Consider the following 7,086-nt stretch of genomic DNA (forward strand, 5'->3'; position numbering starts at 1 on the left):
CTTTTCACATCTGCTTAGGCTTGGTTCCCATGAACTAAATCCCAGATCCCCCTTTCTTTTCTTTTCTTTTTTTAAATGGAGGAAGTTTACCTGTGCCGCTGTTGTCCCAGTTCCAAAGACAACTTTATAGGACTCCGATAAAAAATGTCAAAAGGAATTCTACACAATGCCCAGGCCAAACTTTCACGCACAGGGAGTATGACTACACTTCCAGTTGATCCTCAATCTCAAGTCAGTGACCCACCGCACTTTTAAAAAAATACAGTTGAAGGAATTCAGAGAAACAATACTGAGAAACTTCTAGTTTAAACATTCTTGTAAAGGCTGGAAGTTTAGCTAAGCAATCTACAGGCACAAACTTTGAAGACCAAGAGGGTATGAATCTTCACCATCCCATCTGCATTCTACTTCTCATTTTCTTCCAGCAAAATAAAATCAGGTTTTGAGGCAGTGGGTGGGATGGGGGAAAATATTTCAGTATTGGAGAAGATTCCCAGAGAGGTTCAAAGCCTATTGTTCACAAAAAGAAAAGCAAAACAAAGTTGTGTGTATGTTTTGTGGGGCAGGGGTTAGTCTTATAATAACTGGAGAGATGTAAGTGCCCCTGAGGAATAATCTCTTGTGGTCTAAAACAAAGAAAGTAAGAAGAGCACATAAAGGTTCATCTAGTCTGGCATCTTGTGGCCAAAAGTGGTCAGCCAGGAGCATCCAGCAAGCCCTGGATGCAGGGCATGAAGGCCACAGCCATTTCCTTTGGTTTGTGCCTAGCAGCTACCATTTAGAGGTATACTGCACCTAACTATGGAGATTGCACTTTGCTATCACAGCCATCATAATCATAATTGACAAGAATGGAGAGGAGTGCCCACTCTCTGTTCTTCAAGTGGTGCTCCTGATTTCTCCCCCTGTCAGAAGAGCTGCTGGCCCTTTCTGTCTCATATGCCAATAAGGATTGCTGCTGACTGCCTCTTCCGTATTCTCTGGGAGAGCTGAGTTTCAGTCCTTGACACTGTTACAAGCCAAATTTGGAGGACAGAGTGCAAGCAATTCCTGTGAATATCCCTGGGACTTCCGCTATCCTGGGTTGGGAAGATCAGCACTGTTGTTAACTGGACACACTGTTGCACAACAGCCCATATGCGGCCCTGCAGAACTTTAAAGGGAACGTATTTTGCTTGCACTGGGGCCAGGTCAATAAAATCACTCCACCTGAAATGGTTTGACCGAAGGGTTTGGGAGTCTGGGAGAGAAAAGATGTTATCTGCAGGCTGTCCTTGTTTTAAACTCAACCCCTTCTCTTTTTTCCTCCCCTCACACCGACTGTCATTGAAACTGCATCATGATAGAACAATCTGTGGGAATTTAACAAGTCAGAAATGGATTAAAAAGCACTTTATGACTTGTTAAAGAAATCCCCTTGTTCCTCAGAAGCATTTTTAGTATCTTATTAATGGCATTTGATCCGACTAACATATTGACTAGTCATTTGAATAAGGGATGAATCCTCCTTGATGGATCACAAAGGGAATATAAATTGAAACGAGGCATTTTTCCAAATTTCCCATTTTTAAAAATAAACCCTGTACAGAACAATATACCTCAATCCATTTTTACTTTGTCTCGCAAAAGGCTGTCCTGAGGGTACCTTGATTTGAGCACCAAATGATCTCTATGTCCAAATGTGCCTTTTAACTAACTTAGGATGTGAAGATTGCTCAACCTGTAATATACCTTAAGCTTATGGGCTATGTGATCTAATGGGCACATGCACATACAAATGCCCCTCTTTTTTTCTCAAAGGCAAAAAATCCAAGATGCTTGACCCAAGAATTTGTTGGGGAGAGTGCTGCTGCAATCAGGGCCTGCTTTTGGGCTTCCCACAGGGATATGGTCAGCCACTGAGAACAGAACGCTGGACCAGGTGGGCCATTGCCTTATATGCTGTCAGTGGACTAAAAGCACTAAGCTAGTCCCCTAAATGTTCCCAGTATTAAAGCCTGGCCCCTCCATCCCAAAACTCAGGAAGCTTCTACCTGCTTAGGGAGGGAGTCACAATGCTCTGATGGGGTCCCAGTGCCCTCCTGCCACCTTCCCTAAGCCTGACTCTGGGAACCGGGCCATCTTTAGCAGATGTGGCGCCAGAGTGCAAATATCCACTCACCGCCCCCAAATTACCACGGAGGCTTGGGAAGGAAGCTGCACACCCTCTAGCCATACAGTTGGTGGGGCACAGCTTCCATCCTAAGCCTCTGAGGGAATCACTCTCCTCCCACGGAGGCTTGGGAGGCAAGCTGCACGCCCACCAGCCATATGGTTGGCGGGACGCAGCTGGCGGGTGTGCAAGGAAAGGGGAGGCTGCTGGCAAAGCTGCACAGCTCCCCCAGTCACTGGGGTGCTCCTGAGAGGCTGGCACCTTGGTGCAATGAACCACTAAACCGTATGGGAAAGACGGCTCTGTTTGGGAAGGAGGCAGGGGAGCTGCACCATCCTGTCAGAGGCCTAACGTCTCTTTCCCAAAGCCTGGGAAGTTTAGGGAGGCCATGCCTGCTGTGATGCTCAAGCATGCAACACCTCCCCTCCCTGTTTTCCTTGCAAACTTGCTGAAGGCTCCAAAGATGGTTAGCATTTTTTAAGCGATAAAGTGTTTGTCTTTTTTAATTAAGGCATGCACATTGTTTTAAAAAAAACAACAACACTGTGCTATTGTGCACTTAATTGACCGCAATATATTGTAAACGTAACTTTTCTATGCACTAGAAGAAGAAGAAAAAAAGTGTGACTTGCTTTATTCCAATATTCGCTGTATTGTAGGGATCTGGAACCAAACCGGCAATACCTCCTTATTTATGTGTAATAAATAAGCTATCAAAGAAACCTACAAAATTCCCTCTTCTTCACAACTATTGGGTCTGTGTCCATCAAAAAGCTCACCTGCTTCATGTGTTTGCTTTGCGACAGGACCGTCCACCCAATAGCTCTGCCTCAATATTCATTTCAGATTGTCACGGTGCAGGACAAGGGGAAAGCACGGGAGCTCGTGGAAGAATTAGTTCAAGGAATTAGCTCCAGGTGTCTTAAGAAAGCGAGACAAACCATAAGCAACAGAGGATGTAACCACTTCCTCCACTACCATGCAGTTTCATGAGCATCTCTGTCCTGGGAGTGGGGAGGAATCCCTGCATAGCGCAAGCTATGTACACCTGAGCATCTATCCCACCCAGACATTTCCAGGCATTGTTATTGGATGCAACACCATGTATCACACAATAAGCCATTTATTTGAAGAATGGAGACTAACCTGTGCTTTGGCTAATAGAAACACAGTCTGGCCACAGATAACCTGGAGGAGGCACTGACGAAACCTTGAGCAGTGGCTCTACTCATATTAAATTTACTATTCATAAGGAGTTAGAGCAACATGATGCAATGTTTAATGCTGTTGTGATGTTGCAGGAGCATCAAAGCAGTAAAGGGGCGAAGCCATCGTACTGCAATGGTTCAGAACTCCAGAGTCTGGCAAACTAAAGTTTAATATGGGGGGGGGGGCAGGGATTCTTTCATACTAATTTAAGTATGCATTTGGTTAGAGTGTTGTGCTGATAATGCCAAGTTTGAAAGTTCTATCCATGTACGGGGCAGCTGCAAATTCCTGCATTGCAGGGGGCTGGACTAGAGATGATCTTCAAGGTCCCTTCCAACTCTAGAGTTCTATGAGTCTTCCATTTCTAGTGAGAGAAAAACAGGAGCAGTACCTCTGAAGCACCCTATAGCACAAACTAATGGTGCTGTGAAGTAGGAAGGGGGTGGAAGGAACGGTCTCTCTGCCGAAGCTTTGTAGCCCAGATCACAGCCTGTGTCTATTTATGCAACACAATCCTTTGGGAGCAGCTTAGACGATTAATATTCCTAAATGGCATTTTTGGGTTCTTTCAGAGCAACTGAAACCGTATGATCTGGCCACACGATTCATGCCAAGCCAAATCTCTCAAACTTGACAGTGTCAGGCCTCTGGGTGGGAACATCATTTACAAAATAAAAGAGACATATTTCAAATAAAAGTGCTGGCAAACACAAAACCTTCCAAATGTCTTGCAAATTCTCTCTCTCTCTCTTCACGGATTAATGACCCTACACAGGAACAGGACACTTTGCTACTTAATCCTACCCATGTCTCTGCAGCTCCCACTCTCACCAAAGCGGTGATGGTGGCAACTTTTTCTTCTTCAGATCAAACAGGAACTAAAGTCTGGGAAGATTTAACAGCAGAATAAAAACAATACTTCCAGGGGGAGTGAGGGAAGGCAAATAAAAATGTTAACCATCTGCAGTCCTTACTGCCTCTGTTCTTTTCTGTTTTATTTGACGTTGTATCATCAGCATTAAGACATTCCCCTTCCCTGCCCTGCTCTTCTTGCTTCCATCTTTTCAAACTATCATTCCCCATTAAGGAGCAATCGGACACACAAAGAGGTCCAGGGAATCTTCACTTAGGTAAATAAAGTCAACAGGGATGTCGTGGGCAAATATTCCAGGCTCTTCCCCGTAGGTGGAAGTGAGGCCAAGGAATGGAATATGGAAAAGCAAACCTGTGATATTTCCCATTTCTTATGCCGGGGCGGGGGACCTCAAGCCCAGATCCAAATGCTTCCCTATCTGGCTCTCAGAGCCCTTTCCAGGCCACACCTCAATGTGCCTGTTTCACACCCCTAGAGCATTTACCTGGCTTGAACTTGTCCTGATAATGCCTCTTCCTGGTCTGGGTCAAGGATAGAGAGTTGTGTTTATACACAAACCTACTGTACAAAGTCTTTTTTAAAAAACCTTCTGCCTCTGCCCACCACTATCCTCAAGCAGTTGTCCAGAAGGGAATTTGGCCTTCAAGCTTGAAAAATACCACTCCTGGCATTTGCCAACCCAGAGTCAGGGCTATTGCCCATGTCATTAAGGTTGCTAAATTTCCCTGCCCCTGCTCCTCTGTGTTTAGCTCTGATCTCTGAGGTCTGCCAAGGAACCAATGACCATTAAGAGGCTACAACTTCTGCCTCCCAATAAGAAGACTGTGGCAAAAAAATACACCTTCAGTCAATGAAGGACCAGCTGTAGGGAGCTTGCTTCCTGCTCCCTACCAGAAATAGCTCTCCACTCAGGGCTCTCCCAAGACAACTTCAGCTACAGAGTTATCAGGTACACACAAAATAGCAAACATGAATTACAAGGAAGAATCCATTGTGTGGTGCATATCACCATTAAGAATCCATAGCAAAGGATAGTATGCTGAGGAAACAGCACAGAAGTGCTTTCTCAAAAAAGCTTAACATGAGTATAAAAAATAGTCTTTCATGTAATAAGCATTACAGCTAAAGAATTTTTTTTTTTTTTTTAAGACTGAGCTAAAATTAGTGAAGGGTTTACCATGTCCATGCTTGCCTTTGTAAACTGAATCTCCTGTCGATTATTTTAGAGGGCTGCATTCAGAGATGAAGTGTTCACCTTAAGGGAGCTGCACTTTAGCCCCACCCCTAAAGCAGAATGGGGGTAATGCTCACTCTGAATTGGTTTTGTGACACAATCTCATAATGAAATCTGATTGGCTACATGGTGTCATAATAAAAACAATTCAGAGTGAAGGCTGGAAGCATTGCCATCATTCTAAACCGAAGGCAACAGACTCATGGAGGCAAATCTGCCTGGTTACATAGTGTGGTGATGTTACCACATTGACTTTTCAGTTCCTGATTGGACTGAATGGTGTAGAGAGTGAGAAGACAAGATCCAATTAAAAGATTCCATGTTTAAAGTATGGTGAACATTGGTGCAGCCTATTTTGCTTTGGGGCAAATGTTTTGTGGTGTAAAGTTTTGCGGGGGGGGGTTGTTGTTGTTTTTTGCATCAAACTCATTATGTCATAAGCTGATGTCTTATTTAAAAGCAACAATCCAACAACACACAGAGCTGGGAATTGAGGTAATCTGCTGTTTGCTGGTTTTGTTGGACAAATCATCTCCATGGTATGTGCTTATGACTTCAGGGTATGTTCATGCAGAGGCTAATTAGGGCTACAGTGATAGGAAGCCTCAAAAGACAGGCCATTACTTACTGCTACCACACTTGCCCCTTTCACACCTCTCTCTGCCTGAACACATCCTCAAGTCCTAAACACAGAAATTATTCATACATTAGCAGAACAGGGTGTGTGAGAGAGCTGATTCCATGTTGCATGGCAATCCTGAAATTTCAGAGGAACCACACTGGTCACAAACTGATATGGCTTCTTCCCGTGGCTCAATTTCCCAGTCTCCAAGATGTGAATATGATACCTGGAAGTGGTTATTATGGACATTGCTTTTCTCTGAGATGAGCCGAGGTTGCACAATAGATTCCCTTTTGCCTCGCAGGCATTCACAGAGACCAATGCTCTATAGCAGAAGCATCCTGATTTTACTCCTTTTGAGTATACAGTAGTACTTAGCCTAATGGCTAGTACAGCTCTAAGTATATGATTTCCCATGTCAATTGTTGACTGGCACTCTTGGCCAATAGTTTTGAAGTTCTGAATCACTGTGTTTCAAAGTTTCGAGACCATCAGACTGTTGGCTGTCAGTGCTTCTGTGCGTTCAAAACGTCAAAATGTAATCCTCTAACGTTTTGAATTTTACAATATCCATATGTCGCAGTCTTGAAGTTCAAAAGCTTTTGGATCTGAGTTGAATTTAAAGGTCCATATTTATTATTTGACCCAAGTTTCTGAAGTCAACTTTTTACAGAATTTGTCATTTGTTTTAGACTCATTTTAGTAACTTAGATCAACTTGATGTGGCCCTTTGAGCCCCATTCCCCAAAGTTTCTTAAAACTGTAGTAAAGGTCTTTGCAGTCCTGCAGTTGCTTGGTCTGATGCTGACTGATTTCAGTGCCTGCTACAAGACAGTGACTTGGCCTTTGCTCAGCTGCCTGGTGCTATTTAATATGGTGCCGTTTTGAAGCTCCAGCTATGAGCTCTTGGCTCTCGTAACCTGCTTTCTGACTTGATTTGGCTTCCTGGTGGTGCTTTTGAATTTCTGGTTTTCTGAAATGGGACTTTGTGCCCA

General features: G+C 43.9%; 1 long non-coding RNA gene across 1 annotated transcript; it reads right to left on the reverse strand.

The window, feature by feature from the left end:
• Positions 1 to 287: 287 nt before the first annotated feature.
• Positions 288 to 5,509, reverse strand: LOC310684190. The gene is made up of 2 exons (XR_014514711.1): positions 5,413 to 5,509; positions 288 to 510 (listed from the first exon to the last, which is right to left on the reverse strand). It is a non-coding gene; the product is annotated as an uncharacterized lncRNA (long non-coding RNA).
• Between the last annotated feature and the right edge of the window lie 1,577 nt (positions 5,510 to 7,086).

The sequence above is a fragment of the Podarcis tiliguerta genome, assembly GCF_965153285.1.
Source record: "Podarcis tiliguerta genome assembly, chromosome: 1".
Lineage (NCBI taxonomy): Eukaryota > Metazoa > Chordata > Lepidosauria > Squamata > Lacertidae > Podarcis > Podarcis tiliguerta.